This window comes from Schistocerca nitens, chromosome 3, assembly GCF_023898315.1.
Source record: "Schistocerca nitens isolate TAMUIC-IGC-003100 chromosome 3, iqSchNite1.1, whole genome shotgun sequence".
NCBI classification, from domain to species: domain Eukaryota; kingdom Metazoa; phylum Arthropoda; class Insecta; order Orthoptera; family Acrididae; genus Schistocerca; species Schistocerca nitens.
In genome coordinates this window covers 185,678,278-185,702,799 of record NC_064616.1, presented here as the reverse complement: position 1 = coordinate 185,702,799, position 24,522 = coordinate 185,678,278, and the positions used below count along the sequence as shown (strand labels likewise).

The 24,522-nt window shown below is 42.2% G+C and overlaps 2 protein-coding genes and 1 pseudogene across 2 annotated transcripts in view; 1 reads left to right on the top strand and 2 right to left on the bottom strand.

Annotated features, from left to right (window-relative positions):
- Positions 1 to 24,522, top strand: part of LOC126248128 (glyoxylate/hydroxypyruvate reductase A-like) — a 539,820-nt gene that overhangs the window by 40,249 nt on the left and 475,049 nt on the right. The window lies entirely within an intron of this gene.
- LOC126249139 (serine protease filzig) overlaps positions 1 to 24,522 on the bottom strand; it is a 213,455-nt gene that overhangs the window by 179,274 nt on the left and 9,659 nt on the right. The window lies entirely within an intron of this gene.
- Positions 7,628 to 7,745, bottom strand: LOC126250187 (5S ribosomal RNA; annotated as a pseudogene).

The window sequence follows — 24,522 nt, the reverse complement described above, 5'->3', positions numbered from 1 at the left end:
TTAACACTTCACTACACTGTGTTCTGGTTTGGTGTGTTTACTGTAGGTAGTGTTGCCAAATGTAGCTCCTTATTTGTTTGTTATTACTTCAGTGGCTAACATGTTCGGTGAATTTTTTCGTATATTGATCCCGTCATTAATTACTTTCTTGTTCATTAACTAGCCCTTAGTATGCGAATAATTCGAGTAATGTTAGTTTTTTTCTATTGTTCATCCTAACAATTTACATATCCTGTTCTACTTTACATGGTTCATGACCATGGTTTATTAGATGTTCAGCAAAGGTAGAACGGCTATTTTCATACTTCCAACTTCCTATGTGTTCTTTATGTCTAGTTTTGAAATTTCTGTCTGTCATTCCCAGACATTCTAACTGGTATATACCAGTTCCTTGGTATTTGTGTTTTTCCTGTTGGTGTTTGTAAATGTGACTGGAGATTGTTTCTTCTCCTTGTGTTATGTGGAATTCCTGTTTCTTCAGTATATTTGCTGTGCTGTGTATTGGTTTACAACTTAAGTTAAAGTTTTTTGGTTAATGATGTCGTGGGTGTTTTTGTTCTGTGTTGTTTCTGGAGTTTTAAATTACCCCAGAATTCACGTTGTTTGAATGGACACAGGAAAACCATAAGTTCACGTTCCAGGGAGTTTATGTATCTAATTCGACGCCTCACAGGAAGTGAGAAACCATCTAAAATTGGGAAGGTCGTTGCTGAAATCAGAGGGCAGAATCCCTATCATATTACTTATACTCAGCATGTATGCGCAGTGGCACAAGACAAGTGGTTTGACAAAGACTGTTATGTCAACTTTTTTGCTGGAAATATTGTTCAACCTATTGTACATAACTGACGAGGTTGAAAAAATTAGCTAACCAGGTATAACTAACGGCTTGATTTGTTTTCGAAAAATTTAAAATAGTCTTCTTCAGACAGTGTAACAGACCCTGAAAATTACATTAGTTGTTTCAAAAATATTTTCAAGAGAACACTTTAACAACTGTAGCCAGCATATTGTATGTTAAGGGAAATCATGTGTTACATCACATGCTGATTAAGTACTGTACATTGAATAAAGCTAAATGGCTCTTGTCATATGAGACATCCATCTTAAGAAGACTTATAATTACAAGCCATGACTTAGGACATCAGCAGTATAGTATTGCAGATGAGCAGATCAAACGCCAAGTGTAGTGGGCGACCTGTGGTATGACAGTGCTGCAGTCTTAAGTCACGGCTTATGATTTTTTGTGTTCTTGAGAGGGATGTCTCATATGGCAATAGCCATTTGGCTTTATTCAGTGTACTTTATGATCATATGATGTAACAAGTGAGTATCCTTATCATACAGTCTTTTAGCTACAGTTGTTTCTTTGCTTTTTTGAAGATATTTTTGTAACCACTAATGTAATTTTTAGGTTCCATCACACCTTTTGAAGAAGGCAATTTAAAAACTGTTAAATCGAGGTTAAATATTCCAATTAACCTTTATATGCAAACTGGTTGGCTGAATCTTTCAACCTCTACAAGTTTACTATCATAAAGTTGCTGAAGCTATAGCCATGTTTAAGAGTTTATTGTACATACATAAAATAAATACCAAACATTATATCGTACTTTTACTGCGAAATGATGACTGTGATGTACAGGGTGAACCAGAACTCCGCCGACAAACCTTCAAGGGCTGTTCATGGATACATTCTGAGTATTTTGGTATAAAGGACCCACGGTCTCCTGTGGCTCGCTACACAGTAATAATTCTAATTGCGATTTATTCAGTTTATTACTGCAATCACCCTTGTTTCTGTGAAAATACCGTCACAACAGTGAAGAAGCCTGTAATATGCAGAAATGCAACAATCCTCGGACGAAACATTGTAGTGTGATGTGGTTGCCGTTGCTGCGGAAGAGGATCAGCATAGGCGTCGTTTTGCCGCTTTTCCTCTGCATTCGGTGAACCCATGCACATCGGCCAACTCTTCATCAGTAAGCACCTGCGCATCGTTGTTGACGAACAGTCAACACTGCCGGATAAACGAGCCCAAACCAGAACAGAGTAATACTGAATGTAAGCCTGAAGCCAAAAAGTATTGTTATCAATAGCAGGAAACTTGAGAGAATGAAAACAAGGCACTCAGCACATATCATCGGCATTTGCATTGTTGTGCAATGCAGTGCAATGCAGATACAAAGCTAAATGTTGCAAGAAACCAAACGAAAAGCTGTAGATCTGTATCGAGCCGCCAGAGACCGTGAGTTTCAGATACCAAACTACTCAGGATGTTCCTGAACAGTCTCTGAAGTTTTATCGATAGAGTTGTGGTTCATCCTGTATATCGTGTAGAAATGACATTAAGTAACACCTTAAACTGCTGTTGAATGTATTTTTTATTGCGCGACCGGTTTCGGAAAAAGATCATTATCCAGTACAGATTTTTGTTAACAGCAGTATCTACAAAATCTCTCAAAAGACACAGTGTCAAAAACATAATATTTACCAATTGAACAGAAGCTTAAGGAGAGACATGATGTCATTTCTACAGTTTATACACTACTGCACATTAAAACTTCTACACCAAGAAGGAATGCAGATGATAAACGGGTATTCATTGGACAAATATATTATGCTAAAACTGACATGTAATTACAATTTCACGAAATTTGGGTGCATAGATCCTGAGAAATCAGTATCCACAACAACCACCTCTGGCCGTAATAACAGCCTTGATACGCCTGGGCATTGAGTCAAACAGAGCTTGGATGGCGTGCACAGGGACAGCTGCTCATGCAGCTTCAACACGATACCACAGTTCATCAAAAGTAGTGACTGGCGTATTGTGACGAGCCAGTTGCTCGGCCACCATTGACCAGACGTTTTCAGTTGATGAGAGATCTAGAGGATGTGCTGGCCAGAGCATCAATCGAACATTTTCTGTATCCAGATAGGCCCGTACAGGATCTGCAACATGCAGTCGTGCATTATCCTGCTGAAATGTATGGTTTCGCAGGGATCGAATGGAGGTTAGAGCCACGTGTCGTAACACATCTGAAATGTAACGTCCACTGTTCAAAGTGCCGTCAGTGCGAACAAGAGGTGACCGAGACGTGTAACCAATGGCACCCCATACCATCACGCCGGGTGATACGCCAGTATGGCGATGGCGAATACACGCTTCCAATGTGCATTCACCGCGATGTCGCCAAACACGGATGCGACCATCATGATGCTGTAAACAGAACCTGGATTCATCCTAAAACATGACGTTTTGCCATTCGTGCACCCAGGTTCGTCGTTGAGTACACCTTCGCAGGCGCTCCTGTCTGTGATGAAGCGTCAAGGGTAACCGCAGCCATGGTCTCCGAGCTGATAGTCCATTCTGCTGCAAACGTCGTCAAACTGTTCGTACAGATGGTTGTTGTCTTGCAGACGCCCCCATCTATTGACTCAGAGATCGAGACGTGGCTGCACAATCCGTTACAGCCATGCGGATAAGACGTCTGTCATCTGGACTGCTAGTGATACGAGGCCGTTGGGATCCAGCACGGCGTTCCGTATCACCCTCCTGTACCCACCGGTTCCATATTCTGCTAACAGTCACTGGATCTCGACCAACGCGAGCAGCAATGTCGCGATACGATAAACCGCAATTGCGATAGGCTACAATCCGACCTTTATCAAAGTCGGAAACGTGATGGTACGCATTTCTCCTCCTCACATGAGGCATCACAACAACGTTTCACCAGGCAACGCCGGTCAACTGCTGTTTGTGTATGAGAAATCGGTTGGAAACTTTCCTCATGTCAGCCGTTGTAGGTGTCGCTACCAGCGCCAACCTTGTGTGAATGCTCTGAAAAGCTAATCATTTGCATATCACGGCATCTTCTCCATGTCTGTTATGCTTCGCGTCTGTAGCACGTCATCTTCGTGCTGTAGCAATTTTAATGACCAGTAGTGTAAAAGCTGTGGACCGCAACGAACAAAAAATGTTTTTGAATATGTCGTGTTTTGGAAAATAAAATTCAGAACGTCGCGGCTCGTAAGTTTTTTGACAATAAATCAAGCCTTTATTACAGTGAAAAGGAACAAAATGAATATATATTTCCGTGATAAGTTACGTTAATACTTCGGTGCATAATCCTTTTCTTCTATTACAGTAGCACATCTGGTAGGCATATATTTAATTAGACGTACTATCACTTTCCCAGGAATCATTTTCCATTCAGGTTGCGGAATTCCATAGAAATCTGCTTTATCTCGGTACTCTCTTCGTCTAAGAGATCTGTCCAGTACCTTCCACATATGATCTATCGAACTTAAATCTTTACATTGGCTTGGCCATGTCAGAACCTTTGTTTTTTTTCCCTAAGACATTTTTAGACACAGAATTAACGATGGTTTTGGTTATTGTCGTTTTGCAAGTTCCGTTTTCGTGGCATATGTTTTGCAGCATGTACTCGTAGTAGCGTATGTTTGTCCACAATGTCCCTGTAGCCAGCAAATTTCATGATATCCTCTTCGTGAATTATTGGGCCCTTTGGCAAGGAAGAACCGCCATTTCTCAATGTGTCCTCCTACATGCTTCACGGTTGGAATCTGATAGCTTGAATTGTATCTTACGCCTGTAGGATGACGAAGATACTAAATCCCAAAGAAAGACATCAAATTAAATTTACTTTCATCGCTCCGTAATAACTTGGACTAATGTTTTTCTATCCACTGAGAGTGTTCTTTATCACAGTTTTTTTTTCTATTTGCCGTACTGACGAAACACTGCGGTCCGGCAACCTTTGTTCGCGAAGTCCACATTTTCCTGTAGAAACATGAACTTTTATTCGAAAATGCTTGTTCAGGTCATCAGTAATTTGTTGTGCAGACTCCCGAAGATCTTCTACAGATCGCCTTCTAATAATTCTATCGAATTTGATGGTAGTTTTTCATGATCGGCCTTATCGTGGAAGGACGACAGTTCAAACACGCATCCGGCCGTCATGAATAGGTTTTTTGTGATTTCCTAAAATCGCTTCAGGAAAATGCCGGGGTGGTTCCTTTGAAAGGGCGCGGCCGACTTCCTACCACATCCGTCCCTAATCCAATGAACCGATGACCTCGCTATTTGGTCCCCTCCCCAAATCAGCCGACCAACCAAACTTATTGTGGTTCGTTGTTTATTTAACCGCGGATTCTGTAAATTTTATTCCAAACGCTCACCAGTTGTGTAGATACTCTAAACGTACGACGTGCTTAGTTTGTATTTTACCTCTTCCAAAGCATATATTTCTGTCTCTTTCTAATCTGTGGAATTTTCTATACATTTCGGTGGTGGCATAATTTTGTAATAATGACTTGAGTTCTGTTTCTAGAAGATTCCCATTCACAGTCAAGAAAGGGAAACATACGTTATGCCAAAAAGCTTTTGTTATGTTTTCGTCTGGTACTGGACGTTATTACGTGCCCGTGTTGTTCCTTGTGTTGAGGAAGAAACACTGAATTCAATGTACCCTTATGTCCACGCACTGACCAGTTTACTTACATGCTGCCAACTTTATCCTACAAAAACACTATATCAAAGCACTGTCAAAAATCTTTTGCGCGCCAATGTACGGACTCCGCAAGACATAGCACAATGCGTGAAGGAGGTGCTTCGTGTCAATAAAAGCAACTCTCTGTCCTACCGCATTCGCATATAAGGCGAGGCAAAAATAGCCATACGCCTCTGTACGTTCCCAGTTCCCTCTTATCTCATTCTCATGATCCGCACGCGAACTATCTATTGGAGACAGCTTAGTATACATGCATTAAATTTTTCCTAAATTTATCCATCATGATTTCACAAGAAAATGTCACCACTTTTTCTCGAATTTTCCCACTTAAGTTGAGTGAGCACCTTCGTTACAGGAGCTACATAGATCTGTTTAAGGTCTTCGCTGTGAAGCACAAATTTGTTTAATTTTTGATATAGTCGTTTCCCTAAGTCGAAACAAGACCCCGGGAGTAGACAACATTCCATCAGAACTACTGATAGCATTGGGAAAGCCAGCCCTGACAAAAGTATACCATCTGGTGAGCAATATATATGAGACAGGCGAAATACCCTCAGACTTCAAGAATAATATAATAATTCCAATCCCAAAGAAACCAGGTGTTGACAGATGTGAAAATTACCTAACTATCGGTTTAATAAGCCACCGCTGCAAAATAATAACACGAATTCTTTACAGACTAATGGCAAAAATTGGTAGAAGCCGACCTCGGGGAAGATCAGTTTGGATTTCGTAGAAATGTTGGAACACGTGAGGCAATACTGACCCTACGACTTATCTTAGAAAATAGATTAAGGAAAGGCAAACCTACCTTTCTAGCATTTGTAGACTTAGAGAAAGCTTTTGACAATGTTGACTGGAATACTCTCTTTCAAATTCTGAAGATGGCAGGGGTAAAATACAGGGAGCGAAAGGCTATTTACAATTTGTACAGAAACCAGACGGCTGTTATAAGAGTCGAGGGGCATGAAAGGGAAGCAGTGGTTGGGGTGAGACAGGGTTGTAGCCCCTCCCCGGTGTTATTCAATGTGTATATTGAGCAAGCAGTAAAGGAAACAAAAGAAAAATTTGGTGTATGAATTAAAACCCATGGAGAAGAAATAAAAACTTTGAGGTTCGTCGATGACATTGTTATTCTGTCAGAGACAGCAAAGGACTTGGAAGAGCAGTTGAGCGGAATGGACAGTGTCTTGAAAGGAGGACAAAGATGAACATCAACAAAATGTAGTCTAATTAATTCGGCTGATGCTGCGAGAATTAGATTAGGAAATGAGACGCTTAAGGTAGTTAATGAGTTTTCCTATTTGGGGAGCAAAATAACTGATGGTGGTCGAAGTAGAGAGGATATAAAACGTAGACTGGCAGTGGCAAGGAAAGCGTTTCTGAAGAAGAGAAATTTGTTAACATCGAGTATAGATTTAAGTGTCAGGAAGTCGTTTCTGAAAGTATTTGTATGGAGTTTAGCTATGTATGGAAGTGAAACGTGGACGATAAATAGTTTGGACAAAAAGAGAATAGAAGTTTTCGAAATGTGGTGCTACAGAAGGATGCTGACGATTAGATGGGTAGATCACATACCTAATGAGGAGGTATTGAATAGAATTGGGGAGAAGAGGAGTTTGTGGCACAACTTGACTAGAAGAAGGGATCGGTTGGTAGTACATATTCTGAGGCATAAAGGGATCACAAATTTAGTATTTGAGGGCAGCATGGAGAGTAAATATCGTAGAGGGAGACCAAGAGATGAATACACTAAACAGATTCAGAAAGATGTAGGTTGCAGTAGGTACTGGGAGATGAAGAAGCTTGCACAGGATAGAGTAGCATGGACTGAAGACCACAACAACAACAACATAGTCGTTTCATGACCTTACAACCGAACATAATAGCACTCCGTCTTGAGGCCACAAGTGGCCCATCGGGACCATCGGACCGCCGTGTCATCCTCAGATGAAGATGCAGATAGGAGGGACGTGTGGTCAGCAAACCGCTCTCCCGGTCGTTGTGATGGTTTCTTTTGACCGGAGCCGCTACTATTCGGTTGAGTAGCTCTCCAGTTGGCATTGAGAGGCAGAGTGGACCCCGAAAAATGGCAACAGCGCGTGGCTGCCCGGATGGTCACCCATCCAAGTGCCGGCCACACCCGACAGCGCTTAACTTCGGTGATCTGACGGGAACCGGTGGATACACTGCGGCAAGGTCGTTGCCCAGACATAATACACCGCGGAGAAAAGTATCACTTTAAATTTGAAATTTGACTCGAAGGTGCCTACAGCCTTGCTCTGCACTGCCTTGTGATGTCACCCTCGAGCTCGGCGACGCTTCAAACATTAGGGTGTCGAACACATGCGGAGAAAAGAGCCACAGCTCAGAAGTTCGTGTGTGGTGTAAGGTCGGTTAATGATGTCACATTGGCACCAAATTTCACCACAATTCTGCGCGACGTCATCGTGGAGGTGTCACACGATTGGAAGGTCAACACACCTCCTCCTACCCACATTTCACTCCTTCTTTTGACATTTCTGCTATGAACGTCAGAAATACGACCCCAACGCTGAAACCACTTGGTTTTCTTATGGGCGACAGAGGAAAACGATTCGACACGAACACCCCTATGGAGGAGGCATAAAGGGCGTCAATGAAACCTTTCCTTGGTGCGGTAATTCAAACGCATTTCGCGGTCTGAAACGACGGTTCGCAGTGCTATGAGCAACAGTTCGGCGTTCTCGACAATGTTCAACAATTTTAACACCCCCGGACGATCATAACCGGTTTCGGCCATACAGTGACCATCTTCAGATCTCAAAATGGTCATTCTATGACCGAAACCGGTTCTGACTGTGTCATAAGAATGTGATTCCGTCTATAAATAAACAAAAAATTTTTGCAAAATAATCAATCACTCACTCCACTGACAAAATGTCGTTTTTTCCAAAACCCCGGACGATTTGGGCCTACAACACCACTGAAAGTGATCTGATCCCTTTGAAGTGTAGTGCGACAGCAATTTTTGTTCTGGCATACAGAGTGGACCCACTAGGGACCGTTCAAAAGAATTCGACGAAGTCTGAACGTCATCGCCGTCCGCGGTGGCCGAGCGGTTCTAGGTGCTTCAGTCCGGAACCGCGCGACTGCTACGGTCGCAGGTTCGAATCCTGCCTCGGGCATGGATGTGTGTGATGTCCTTAGGTTAGTTAGGTTTAAGTAGTTCTAAGTTCTAGGGGACTGATGACCATAGATGTTAAGTCCCATAGTGCTCAGAGCCATTTGAACCATTTTTTCAATTATTTTTACCGTAAAATGTGTTAAAGGCTTACATCATTGTTAAAAGATAACAGAATTTTAGATTGTAACTGGTCTGATAAAATGAGGCCTAAAACATGTTTTGTTCGCTTTTGTTCTTACCTTGATTTTACATTATATGGTTTTGCAGGACCGTCTGTATGGTGTCCTGCACTGATAGCTTGTCATCTGCAAACCAGAAGATATAAATGTGAATTTTATGAGCGTGTTAACACATCCCTTGATTTTTAAAAGAATTTGATTTTGCTGTGGCAAAATGTTTTGCGTATATGTTTTGTTATTACCCACGTTTTGTTGTCATTTTTAAAAACGTGATTTTGGTATGGAAAATGTTTTGTTGTGTAGTAACAAAATATATACGCTAAGCATTTTGCCACACCAAAATCACGTTTTTAAAAATCGGACGCTTAATATGGTTTTCCGTTGTCAGTCTCCATCCACACTTACGTTCCACAAGCCAACTTTGGGTTTACACTTCCAGAAGTTAGCACCAAATCTCGTTGGTCCTTGGTCATACTGTTTTCATGCGTGCTAATCGAAAAAAGGAACAATGTCTATATGCTTTTACAGTACTTGCTATAATTCGTTTAACTTTACTCTTGTAGTCCTTACGTGAAATGTATCTACTGTAACAGCCCCCCAGAAAACACTGTTAGGACAGATTTGCGAAGATTCAAAAGCACTTGTCCTCTTGATGCACGACACCTTTGGAGTAACGTCTCTCATCAAAGTTTGTTAAACGTATTTCTCGGCTTTCTCGTGCCGAACAGCCAAATCCATTCATAGAATGCGCAGCTCTGTTTAAACCTCTTCAACCTAGTGAGTCATTCTGATTTGTCAATGATGCCATAAAAATTGTCAGTATTAATAACCAAAATGCATCGGTACCGTTGAACGATAAGTGGTTTTGCCTCCACTGCAAGACACCAGTATTTGCAGCAATCATTGCCCAAACATGTTTCGCCACCTCTGTGCCATTGTCAGTGGGTGTTGTTTATTGAACAACTATAAAAAGTGAACATATTTTAGGTTGAAACTGATCAAACAAAATGAGGCCTAAGACAGTTTTTGTTCGCATTTGTTCTTACCTTGCTTTTGCTTTATATTATTTTGCAGGACTGCTAGTGATACGAGGCCGTTGGGATCCAGCACGGCGTTCAGTATTACCCTCCGGAACCCACCGATTCCATATTCTGCTAACAGTCATTGGATCTCGACCGACGCGAGCAGCAATGTCGCGACTCGATAAACCGCAATCGCGATAGGCTACAATCCGACCTTTATCAAAGTCGGAAACATGATGGTACGCATTTCTCCTCCTTACACGAGGCATCACAACAACGTTTCACCAGGCAACGCCGGTCAACTGCTGTTTGTGTATGAGAAATCGGTTGGAAACGTTCCTCATGTCAGCACGTTGTAGGTGTCGCCGCCGGCGTCAACCTTGTTTGAATGCTCTGAAAAGCTAATAATTTGCATATCACAGCATCTTCTTCCTGTCGGTTAAATTTCGCGTCTGTAGCACGTAATCTTCGTGGTGTAGCAATTTTAATGGCCAGTAGTGTAATTACATCCATAATTTATATTAGCAATGTATTTTAGTCATTGAAGAGAAATTTTCATATCACCATTGCAATCAGTTCTTTTCTCCAAACTTTCCGGGTTTAACCATGTTACCAAACTTTCTTCACACACGTCGAAAGTGACTCACGTTAATGTTTATCGTTTGTTATTTATGAACAGAGCCGAAGACGGTCGAATTCCTGTCCATTAGTCTGTATTGGTCTTTAAAGTGCTTCACACTGTTTTACACACGTCCATCTACATCAACATAATTGTTTATTTTACGTGCTGAACAAGGTACACGTACGTCATTCTCCAAACTACTAATGTAGCGGAAATAGTTTTCCATGTACTTCTGTAAGAAAAACTAATTTTCATGTTGTTGTTGCTGTTGTGGTCTTCAGTCCTGAGACTGGTTTGATGCAGCTCTCCATGCTACTCTATCCTGTGCAAGCTTCTTCATCTCCCAGTGCCTACTGCAACCTACATCCTTCTGAATCTGCTTAGTGTATTCATCTCTTGGTCTCCCTGTACGATTTTTACCCTCCACGCTGCCCTCCAATACTAAATTGGTGATCCCTTGATGCCTCAGAACATGTCCTACCAACCGATCCCGTCTTCTGGTCAAGTTGTGCCACAAACTTCTCTTTTCCCCAATCCTATTTAATACTTCTTCATTAGTTATGTGATCTACCCATCTAATCTGCAACATTCTTCTGTAGCACCACATTTCGAAAGCTTCTATTCTCTTCTTGTCCAAACTATTTATCGTCCATGTTTCACTTCCATACATGGCTACACTCCATACAAATACTTTCAGAAATGACTTCCTGACACTTAAATCTATACTCGATGTTAACAAATTTCTCTTTCCTTGTCATTGCCAGTCTACATTTTATATCCTCTCTACTTCGACCATCATCAGTTATTTTGCTCCCCAAATAGCAAAACTCCTTTACTACTTTAAGTGTCTCATTTCCTAATGTAATTCTCTCAGCATCACCCGACTTAATTCGACTACATTCCATTATCCTCGTTTTGCTTTTCTTGATGTTCATGTAATTATTAAAATTTGTATTACATATCGAGATCTTAGGCATAGAAGAGTCACAAACAGTGTGAAGAACTTATACATTATATCTCATAAGATTTTGTTTTGGGAGTGAAACACCTTATATTAGCCAAAGAACATACTCTTCTTCAACTGAACTGCGTAACTGTCAACCTTGGCATGGGTTGTGAAAGAGATAGGTGGAAACGTAAGGCAGGGACTTGTCCACACACACACACACACACACACACACACTGAGCCAAGCTTAGATAAGCGCGAGAGTAGAAAGAGAAAGGAACAGGAAATCCGTTACCACACCCTTTCTCTGCTGCTTTCCATTATCACTCAGAAGACGCATAAATAGCTGGAAATCCCAAAATCGTAACGTACTGAAAATATTTTCGTTACCACCACCACCACATCTGCAGCCGAAGGAACAGGTATGTATGGTAATTATGGAAATACGATATGTCTAAAAGAATCACTATATAATAGGTACAAATTTATTACATAATAGTTGTTTACGATCGATGAAAGTAGTTTATTGTAAGAAAATTTTGCAGATGCCGTTCAAATATAAACTAAAACATATTCGAAAACTGGGATTGCGCTCCACGAAGTATGTTAAATCATAACAAAGATGTAAAAAAATCTACCTACACAATTATAAAAATATATAATGTTCGTTTCAAAATCAAATAAATCCCTATTGGGACTCAATGAATCCACTTCATGTAGCAACGGACAAGATAATGTTCTTGCATTTGCATCTATAAGTGAGGGCAAGCTGACAGATTCTAAGCTTATAAGTGAAGGAGTTTGTATATCTGCTAAAATATGCGCTTATTTTTGGAGGTAGTCACTTTTTATGACAAACGCTTTACCCAACGCCTTTCTATTGAGCAAATTCCATTCTTGAAAAATGAGTTTGGAAGGTTAGTAAAATATTCATCTATAGATGCCATAACCACTTCTCCATTGAACTCAGACGGTTTTGCAGCCACACTTTCGTTCGATGCTGGAACAGACAGAAATTAAGTAAAATCTAGCGAATAGGATGAGCGTTCCAGTAATTTGAACTCCATACCTCGCAGTCTTCCCGTTCCCAAAGATTCGCTGTGGTTAGGTGCCTTGTTCTAATGAACGAAGGTCTCTTTCTGTCTCAGACCAGGTCTGTTCTCACTTTATATTGTTATAATTTAAAGAGCAACCAGCCACAAGTATGGTTAAAACAGTTTATTTAATTCAAACCAATACCGGTTTCAGATTTATTATAAATTGGCGCCTCGTTTTTTACTCGTTACTGGTTTGGTGCACTAAGATAAACAAAAAGTTTTTAGTTTACAGTCTGGTAAATTTACGAACGATTTTCTTTTTTACCTTCACAGAAATCCTCATGAACTGATTTTAAGCCTCAAATGCGGCGAAAATTTGTCTGATGTATACAGGGTGTTACAAAAAGGTACAGCCAAACTTTCAGGAAACATTCCTCATACACAAATAAAGAAAAGATGTTATGTGGACATGTGTCCGGAAACGCTTAATTTCCATGTTAGAGCTCATTATAGTTTCGTCAGTATGTAATGTACTTCCTCGATTCACCGCCATTTGGCCCAATTGAAGGAAGGTAATGTTGACTTCGGTGCTTGTGTTGACATGCGACTCATTACTCTACAGTACTAGCATCGAGCACATCAGTACGTAGTGTTCGTACGCTTCTCAACAACAGATTCGGTGACCGATGGATTGGTAGAGGCGGACCAATTCCATGGCCTCCACGCTCTCCTGACCTCAACCCTCTTGACTTACATTTATGGGGGCATTTGAAAGCTTGTGTCTACGCAACCCCGGTACCAAATGTAGAGACTCTTCGTGCTCGTATTGTGGACGGCTGTAATACAATACGCCATTCTCCAGGGCTGCATCAGCGCATCAGGGATTCCATGCGACGGAGGGTGGATGCATGTATCCTCGCTAACGGAGGACATTTTGAACATTTCCTGTAACAAAGTGTTTGAAGTCACGCTGGTACGTTCTGTTGCTGTGTGTTTCCATTCCATGATTAATGTGATTTGAAGAGAAGTAATAAAATGAGCTCTAACATGGAAAGTAAGCGTTTCCGGACACATGTGCACATAACATATTTTCTTTCTTTGTGTGTGAGGAATGTTTCCTGAAAGTTTGGCCGTACCTTTTTGTAACACCCTGTATTTCTATGCGAGGAATTCGTCCTGTATTTATGTTATACATGTTAAATTTAACACTTTTTTACACGTGCGCTATATGTACGTTGTTTAATTTTTCAGAGGCTGATGTAACACACAGAATTCTATGTTTTATGACGCACACACGCTCACATTTTTACAGAACGAGGCCCAGCTACACACGAGTAAAAAACTAAACAAAAAAACGAGTATTTCAAAGACATTACTTTAGTAATGATGTTAAATTACAGATGCTGTATAAAGCGTATGGGAAGTTCTCTATACCGATTGAGGTATTACATGTCATGAATATTACTAAGTCGCCTTTCCCACTTCTCTGACGCAAGTTTTACTTTACTTTAATGCAACTCAATATTTATGACGTTGTATCTCCTGAACTGTGTGTGGTATAATGATATAGTTTTGCGTGTACATCCAGTGGTATATGTGGCTACTGTTTGCGAAATTTGTTGTGAATAGAGTTAGTAGTACAGAAGTAATAAAATAAAACGTGTTGAATGATGTGGCAGTTTTTCACACATGTCAGTATTTGTGACGTCATATTTCCTGAAGTATGTCTCATAAAAGATACAATTTTTCTGATACATTCAGTGGTATATGTTCATAGCCTGCAAAATGTGTCGCGAATACCGTTAATAGTAAAGAAGAAATAAATTGAAACGTCTTGCTTCATGTGGCAGTTTTACTGCATGAACAGCGGAAATTTAGTAAGCGATAAACTTTTTTCTGTTCCTCATTTTGTAGGTGGGGCGGGGGGGGGGGGGTTTAGAGTGAAGAATAGCCCTTTAAAGGTCTGAAATTATGTGAGAATTTTTTTTATTTAATTTTATCCCTATTTTGCAGCTTCAAACGTTACTGTACTCAATACACCCCAGGTATGAATTAAAAACGCCTTCAGTCACAATTTTTCGTGTTTTATTCAGTACACGATGCATTTCGGACTATGTGGGTCCGTCTTCAGGTGTAATTCGTCTTAATACATGCTTTATTTGTTCTCTTGAATGAGATGAAATGCATATTACTGCCACGTAAAGGTTTGATGTTAGGTTACGAATTTCGTAAGTCAGACGCGGAAAATATGTGCGAAATAGTGGAAAAGATGAATAGTGTAAACTTACCAAATAATCCAAGAAAAGCGTTTTTAACGTTTTAATAGCGGCATAAGTTTTTTCCTCCATCGTTTTCAAACATATCACTTCATTCAAGAGGTACATTCGCAAACACTTGTTTGTAAACAATTCACAGATGTTTTTGTTCATGGTGTGCTCAAAAATGAATTTTTCATAGTTGTAAAGATATAACTATTAAACAATTGACATATGCAGGAAACAATTGACATATGCAGGAAATAACTTTAGAACAGATCTTTAAAATTACTGAAATAGCTGTGGCTTGCGAAATTTGTTCATTGAACATCGATTCTGGTTTTTTGATTTTGTGGAGGTATATCTCCAGTTGTTCTAACAGATTTAGGACCTTACCATTGGCTTCATTATGTAATACTACCAGATTGTTTTCTAGCAGAGCCCTCTCGCGTCGGTCCGACAGCATCGGTTTTGCGCCTAGTGTAGTCGGTGCAGAGCTGTCGCACAAGGTGGAAACAATTCAGTGAGTGCCAGAACGTCTAGTCGACGTCAAAGGGAGCCATATCGGCATGTGAGTGAGTTCGAGCGGGACAGAATGATCGGTCTCCGGGAAATGGGGTTGTCATACCGTGACAGTTCGGCTCGCACAGGGCATGCTGCGACGATAGTGATGCGTGTGCGTAAGCAGTGGATAGAGGAAGGTCGTATGCAGCGAGGAGCGTCAACTGGACCACGGAACATGACCACAGCACGGAATGACCGTCATCTTGTCCGCATGGCCACTACGGACCGTACAGCGCCATCCAGAGTGTTGGCTCGTCGCTGGAGCACTGCAACAAGTGTGAACTTTTCTGCATCGACGGTTCGTCACCGTCTGCTGGAGGTTGGACTGGTTGCACGCACGCCATTACGTCGGCTTCCACTGTCCAGAAACCACAAGCTCCTCCGGCTGCAATGGGCACGTGAACACCGTCACTGGGGTGCTGAGTGGCAACATGTGATCTTTCCGGATAAGTCCCGCTTCAACGCGTCCTACAGTGATGGCCGCATACGTGTCCGGCGGTACCGTTAGTGCAACCTGGAGGGCTGCTTTGCGGAGCGGCATGGCGGACAAACACCAGGTGTGATGGTTTAGAGCGCCATTGGTTACAACAAGCGATCTCGCCTCGTACGTATTGCGGGCACTTTGAACAGCAAGCGGTACCTAACAGAGCTTGTGGAGCCTAAAGTGCTCTCCGTGCTTCAAGCATCTCCACAGGCCACATTTCAACAGGACAATGCCCGTCCACATATTGCGAGGAACGTACAGGCCTTCATCGAAGAGTGGCGGGTACCATTGCTTCCCTGGCCTGCACTTTCGCCAGACATGTCGCCCATCGAACATGTCTGGGATATGGTTGGTCGGCACCTGGTGCGTCACGGCCCTCCAGTAACTGGTGTCACGCATTTGTGGGCTCAGATAGAAACTGCGTGGAGGGAAATCCCTCAGGATTCAGAACCTTACTGATTCAATGCCACGGCGTATAACAGCCCTAATTGCAGCGCGTGGTGGCCACACGACATACTGAATAGTAGGGCTCAAAGGACATGTACAGATTAGAAAAGGTAATCATTTTTTACTTATCATGTACCTAACCTGTAGTGTTACATAAATTGAATTCATGCGTTTCCTTCTTGGTGTTGCAGTTTTCACAAAAGGTGTGTGTGTGTGTGTGTGTGTGTGTGTGTGTGTGTGTGTGTGTGTGCGAAATACACTCCTGGAAATGGAAAAAAGAACACATTGACACCGGTGTGTCAGACCCACCATACTTGCTCCGGACACTGCGAGAGGGCTGTACAAGCAATGATCACACGCACGGCACAGCGGACACACCAGGACCCGCGGTGTTGGCCGTCGAATGGCGCTAGCTGCGCAGCATTTGTGCACCGCCGCCGTCAGTGTCAGCCAGTTTGCCGTGGCATACGGAGCTCCATCGCAGTCTTTAACACTGGTAGCATGCCGCGACAGCGTGGACGTGAACCGTATGTGCAGTTGACGGACTTTGAGCGAGGGCGTATAGTGGGCATGCGGGAGGCCGGGTGGACGTACCGCCGAATTGCTCAACACGTGGGGCGTGAGGTCTCCACAGTACATCGATGTTGTCGCCAGTGGTCGGCGGAAGGTGCACGTGCCCGTCGACCTGGGACCGGACCGCAGCGACGCACGGATGCACGCCAAGACCGTAGGATCCTACGCAGTGCCGTAGGGGACCGCACCGCCACTTCCCAGCAAATTAGGGACACTGTTGCTCCTGGGGTATCGGCGAGGACCATTCGCAACCGTCTCCATGAAGCTGGGCTACGGTCCCGCACACCGTTAGGCCGTCTTCCGCTCACGCCCCAACATCGTGCAGCCCGCCTCCAGTGGTGTCGCGACAGGCGTGAATGGAGGGACGAATGGAGACGTGTCGTCTTCAGCGATGAGAGTCGCTTCTGCCTTGGTGCCAATGATGGTCGTATGCGTGTTTGGCGCCGTGCAGGTGAGCGCCACAATCAGGACTGCATACGACCGAGGCACACAGGGCCAGCACCCGGCATCATGGTGTGGGGAGCGATCTCCTACACTGGCCGTACACCACTGGTGATCGTCGAGGGGACACTGAATAGTGCACGGTACATCCAAACCGTCATCGAACCCATCGTTCTACCATTCCTAGACCGGCAAGGGAACTTGCTGTTCCAACAGGACAATGCACGTCCGCATGTATCCCGTGCCACCCAACGTGCTCTAGAAGGTGTAAGTCAACTACCCTGGCCAGCAAGATCTCCGGATCTGTCCCCCATTGAGCATGTTTGGGACTGGATGAAGCGTCGTCTCACGCGGTCTGCACGTCCAGCACGAACGCTGGTCCAACGGAGGCGCCAGGTGGAAATGGCATGGCAAGCCGTTCCACAGGACTACATCCAGCATCTCTACGATCGTCTCCATGGGAGAATAGCAGCCTGCATTGCTGCGAAAGGTGGATATACACTGTACTAGCGCCGACATTGTGCATGCTCTGTTGCCTGTGTCTATGTGCCTGTGGTTCTGTCAGTGTGATCATGTGATGTATCTGACCCCAGGAATGTGTCAATAAAGTTTCCCCTTCCTGGGACAATGAATTCACGGTGTTCTTATTTCAATTTCCAGGAGTGTATTTACGTCGTATGTACCCTCCCTAACCATGAACCATGGACCTTGGCGTTGGTGGGGAGGCTTGCGTGCCTCAACGATACAGATAGCCGTACCGTAGGTGCAACCACAACGGAGGGGTATCTGTTGAGAGGCCAGACAAACGTGTGGTTCCTGAAGAGGGGCAGCAACCTTTTCAGTAGTTGCAGGGGCAACAGTCTGAATGATTGACTGATCTGGCCTTGTAACACTAACGAAAACGGCCTTGCTGTTCTGGTACTGCGAACGGCTGAAAGCAAGGGGAAACTACAGCCGTAATTTTTTTCCCGAGGGCATGCACCTTTACTGTATGATTAAATGATGATGGCGTCCTCTTGGGTAAAATATTCCTGAGGTAAAATAGTCCCACATTCGGATCTCCGGGCGGGGACTACTCAAGAGGACCTCGATATCAGGAGAAAGAAAACTGGCGTTCTACGGATCGGAGCGTGGAATGTCAGATCCCTTAATCGGGCAGGTAGGTTAGAAAATTTAAAAAGGGAAATGGCTAGGTTAAAGTTAGATATAGTGGGAATTACTGAAGTTCGGTGGCAGGAGGAACAAGACTTTTGGTCAGGTGAATACAGGGTTATAAATACAAAATCAAATAGGGGTAATGCAGTTGTAGGTTTAATAATGAATAAAAAAATAGGAGTACGGGTAAGCTACTACAAACAGCATAGTGAACGCATTATTGTGGCCAAGATAGACACAAAGCCCACGCCTACTACAGTAGTACAAGTTTATATGCCAACTTGCTCTGCAGATGACGAAGAAATTGATGAAATGTATGACGAGATAAAAGGAATTATTCAGGTAGTGAAGGGAGACGAAAATTTAATAGTCATGGGTGACTGGAATTCGTCAGTAGGAAAAGGGATAGAAGGAAACATAGTAGGTGAATATGGATTGGGGCTAAGAAATAAAAGAGGAAGCCGACTGGTAGAATTTTGCGCAGAGCATAACTTAATCGTAGCCAACACTTGGTTCCAGAATCATGAAAGAAGGTTGTAACATGGAAGAACCCTGGTGATACTAAAATGTATCAGATAGATTATATAATGGTAAGACAGAGATTTAGGAACCAGGTTTTAAATTGTAAGACATTTCCAGGGGCAGATGTGGACTCTGACCACAATCTATTAGTTATGAACTGTAGATTAAAACTGAAGAAACTGCAAAAAGGTGCGAATTTAAGGAGATCGGACCTGGATAAACTGAAAGAACCAGACGTTGTACAGAGTTTCAGGGAGAGCATAAGGGAACAATTGACAGGACTGGGAGAAAGAAATACAGTAGAAGAAGAATGGGTAGCTTTGAGGGATGAAATAGTGAAGGCAGCAGAGGATCAAATAGGTAAAAAGACGAGGGCTAGTAGAAACCCTTGGGTAACAGAAGAAATATTGAATTTAACTAATGAAAGGAGAAAATATAAAAATGCAGTAAATGAAGCAGGCAAAAAGGAATACAAACGTCTCAAAAAAGAGATCGACAGGAAGTGCAAAATGGCTAAGCAGCGTAGGCTAGAGGACAAATGTAAGGATGTAGAGGCTTATCTCACTAGGGATAAGATAGATACTGCTTACAGGAAAATTAAAGAGACCTTTCGAGAAAGGAGAACCACTTGCATGAATATCAAGAGCTTTGATGGAAACCCAGTTCTAAGCAAAGAAGGGAAAGCAGAAAGGCGGAAGGAGTATATAGAGGGTCTATACAAGGGCGACGTACTTGAGGACAATATTAAATGGAAGAGGAGGTAGATGAAGATGAAATGAGAGATATGATACTGCGTAAAGAGTTTGACAGAGCACTAAAAGACCTGAGTCGAAACAAGGCCTACTGACGGCCTTGGGAGAGCCAATCCTGACAAAACTCTACCATCTGGTGAGCAAGATGTATGAGACAGGCGAAATAGCCTCAGACTTCAAGAAGAATATAATAATTCTAATCTCAAAGAAAGCAGGTGTTGACAGATGTGAAAATTACCGAACTATCAGTTTAATAAGTCACAGCTGCAAAATACTAACGCGAATTCTTTACAGACGAATGGAAAAACTGATAGAAGCCGACCTCGGGGAAGATCAGTTTGGATTCCGTAGAAATGTTGGAACACGTGAGGCATTACTGACCCTACGACTTATCTTAGAAAATAGATTAAGGAAAGGCAAACCTACGTTTCTAGCATTTGTAGACTTGGAGAAAGCTTTTCACTATGTTGATTGGAATACTCTCTTTCAAATTCTGAAGGTGGCAGGGGTAAAATACAGGGAGCGAAAAGCTATTTACAATTTGTACAGAAACCAGATGGCAGTTATAAGAGTCGAGGGGTATGAAAGGGAAGCAATGGTTGGGAAGGGAGTGAGACAGGGTTGTAGCCTATCCCCGATGTTATTCAATGCGTATATTGAGCAAGCAATAAAGGAAACAAAAGAAAAGTTCAGTTAGGTATTAAAATCTATGGAGAAGAAATAAAAACTTTAAGGTTCGCCGATGACATTGTAATTCTGTCAGAGACAGCAAAGGACTTGGAAGAGCAGTTGAACGGAATGGACAGTGTCTTGATAGGAGGGTATAAGATGAACATCAACAAAAGCAAAACGAGGATAATGGAATGTAGTCGAATTAAATCGGGTGATGCTGAGGGAATTAGATTAGGAAATCAGACACTTAAAGTAGTAAAGGAGTTTTGCTATTTGGGGAGCGAAGTAGAGAGGTTATAAAATGTAGACTGGCAATGGCAAGGAAAGCGTTTCTGAAGAAGAAAAATTTGTTAACTGCGAGTATAGATTTAAATGTCAGGAAGTCGTTTCTGAAAGTATTTGTATGGAGTGTAGCCATGTATGGAAGTGAAACGTGGAAAATAAACAGTTTAGACAAGAAGAGAATAGAATCTTTCGAAATGTGGTGCTACAGAAAATGCTGATGATTAGATGGGTAGATCACATAACTAATGAGGAAGTATTGAATAGAATTGGGGAGAAGAGGAGCTTGTGGCGTAACTTAACTAGAAGAAGGGATCGGTTGGTAGGACATGTTCTGAGACATCGAGGGATCACCAATTTAGTATTGGAGGGCAGTGTGGAGGGTAAAAATCGTAGAGGGAGACCAAGAGATGAATACACGAAGCAGATTCAGAAGGATGTAGGCTGCAGTAGGTACTGGGAGATGAAGAAGCTTGCACAGGATAGAGTAGCATGGAGAGCTGCATCAAACCAGTCTCAGGACTGAAGACCACAACAACAACAACAACATGTACCCTCATAAACCTCTGCACTGACTTCAGCCAAACTTGGTACACATGTTAATTACTATCTGGAAAGAAGTACTCTGGGGGTGAGAACCAGCAACCTCCTATTGGGTTGGGGATGTAAACATACTGGCAGAAGGGGGGGGGGGGGGGAAGGAGATGGACATACAAGAGGGGGAAGGAGGATATAGACACAGATATGTGGGAGTGGGACATAGAGAGAGAGAGGAGATGGCAAATGGACAGACAAAGGGAAGAGAAGGAGAGAGATGGAGAGAGAGGGAAGAGGAAATGGACTGAGAGATGGTGGAGGAGAACATAATCAGGAAAATGTGGAGAAGGAAATGGATAGAGAAATGGAAGTGGAGATGGATACAGAGAGAGGGGAGGAGGAGAAGGACAGAGAGAGGGACAAGGAGGAGATAAATACTTATTCAGGCAGCACCAGGTAATCAGCTAATTCTGCAATATAGGTATAGCTAGTTTATATTCTACTCATATAAAATGTGTAAAACATTTATTGGTCTATGGTGATGATATGTTGGATTAAAAGATAAGAAGACCTTTCAGGTGTTATTTCCGTAGGTGAAGTTGGATGATCCTGTTTCCTTATTTAGAATTAGGTCATGGATGGTATTCTAATGTATATGGATTTTAAATGAAGTTCCATTCAGTAAATATATTATATCACTATTTATAATGTAGAATACAATCAAATAAACACTGTCCGAACAGGCCTTGAAGGCCCAGTGGTACCGACCGGCCGCCGTGTCATCCTCGGCCCATGGGCGTCAGCACATGCAGATACGGAGGGGCATGTGGTCAGTTTTTGTGATCGGTGCCGCTACTTCTCAATGAAGTAGCTCCTCAATTGGCCTCACAACGGCTGAATGCACCCTGATTACCAACAGCACTCGGCAGACGCCGACATTGAGCCATCCAAGTGCAAAAATAATGGTTCAAATGGCTCTGAGCAGTATGGGACTTAACATCTGAGGTCATCAGTCCCCTAGAACTTAGAACTACTTAAACCTAGCTAACCTAAGGACATCACACACTTCCATGCCCTAGGCGGGATTCGAACCTGCGACCGTAGCGGGCGCGCGGTTCCAGACTGAAGCGCCTAGAACCGCTCGGCCACACCGGCCGGAATCATCAAAATGCAACCCAAGGCTGACAGCACTTAATATGATGGGAACCAGTGCTACCACTGTGGTGGGGCCGTTGGTCTTATAATGTAGAATACAACCTCAAACAAATTCGATGTTCAAACTCAGGCCCGTCACTGTAACAAGATACATATATCACTGTGCTTTTGTACTGTTCACACTGTCTGCGATCTAAGTCCCATGCTCATTGCTGATTCTGTTCAATGTACTAACATTACAGCACATATTTTACATTTTAACTGGCTAATCAAATTTTTATCGATCATAATACTATTCATATTATAGAATGCAACTTAAAATACGATGTTCATACTCAGTTTTATCACTGCCAACAAAACAGAGAAAAAATAAGTTTCATTGTGCTTTTATACTTTTCACAGAGTTGCTCTTCCAGTGCCCAAGTTCATTGCTGGTTCTGTTCAGTATCATTTGTTCGTGTAATCTTAGGCATTAAGTATAATGCCATATTAGAATTAATTGTACACAATTTTGCTTCTCTTTTCGACTTTGATATTAATTTCATCACTCTACCAAAGACATAAATTGCTGATCCCACACCACCTGTCCATATGGTCTATACAGCATCTGTAACTTAAGATCTTTAATACACTAACATTCAAACTATTGTTTTTGTTACTCGTCTGAAGCTGGGCCACGTTTTGTAAAATATGGGAGTGAGTGCCGTCATGTGCCGTGTGTGTTATGGCAGTTTCCATGAAATTAAACAGCACTCATATGGTGCATGTGCAAAACTATGTTAAATTTAAAATGCATAACACAAATACGGAACGAATTCCTTGCACAGAAATATACACCATACAAGTTTTCTCCACATTTCATCTTTGAAATCAGTTCATGAAAGTTTCTTATGAAGGTCAAAAAGAAAAAATCTCTCTTAAGTTTACCACACTGTGAACCAAAAATTTTTTGTTCATATTAATGAGCCAAACCAATAACGAGTACAGAACCAGACCCCAACAGGAAAAGAAGAATTTGTAATGAATACGATACCGGTAATGGTCTGATTTAAATAAACCGTTTTAAACCATACTTTTGGCTGTTTGCTATTTTTATGTTCTATGCTCGTGTTATATGCTGCATCAATAAAGACACTATATCTTCCTAGACTCAATGAATCATTTCAGGCAAATTCTGGGCTGGTTGCTCTAGAAAGTTTGCAACCAACTTCCTCATCAAATATTGTTTGTTGATGTTGACGGAAATGTAAATGATCAGCTTCCCCTTTTCGGCCTTCCAGAAATCAATAAAACTGGTTTAAAAGTCCAACTGTGCAGCTATAATGATTACGGATGTGGTAAAAAATAAGGAATATATTTTGTAGAAATATGAGATACAGAAATAAAAGAGAAAGAGACTACTCTTCGATCGATAGGTTAAAGTTGTGTGGTCTCTGTAAGCAATCCGCAGATCTTCCTAGGAGATCCACATGAACATTGTTTTGTTTAAATTAAAGTAACAAGAGAGACATTTACTCCGATGGTAGAGCTATTCTTTCTTTTGTGCATTAAATAAAATTACAGCATTGGCTCTAACGGTACTCCTTTCTATCAATGTTTGTTATTAGTTTTATTAGAAATTATGAGTTTGAAGACTACTGAAAACTTTAAAAAACCTTGTCAGTAATAATTAGGTCGTACCTCATTAATAACAAAAGAAGTTTCGTCTGCCTATCGCAGCTATCGCAAAGCGGTGTACAAAGATTGTTATAGCTTGTTGGAGACGTTTTTACTGAACATTTCTGACAAGTAGAATAGAGAACCGAACCGGGTCCCGATCTCATTTACTGGTAGACTGCTGTCAAATACACTCTTCACGCATTCTTCGAGAGCAGATGGTTGCACCGAGCGCCTGCACACAATTTCACCTTTCCATAAAAGTATCGCAGTGCATACTGCAGTAAAGAGCAGATAAGTGCAACTGATTACATCCGCTGATTTTTTACTGTGAGTGAAACCCATAATAAGTGGTGAAGAAGATAATACTTTCCAGGAGCACGTGGGAAACGAGTGATAACAGCTATCAGTGATCACAGACAACAGGTGGCAGCACTAACATTGGAGGAAACGAAGCGATTCATCTAACAGCCACAAGTGCATGATCATTGGCTTTCGGAAGTGTGGAAGCATTTCCA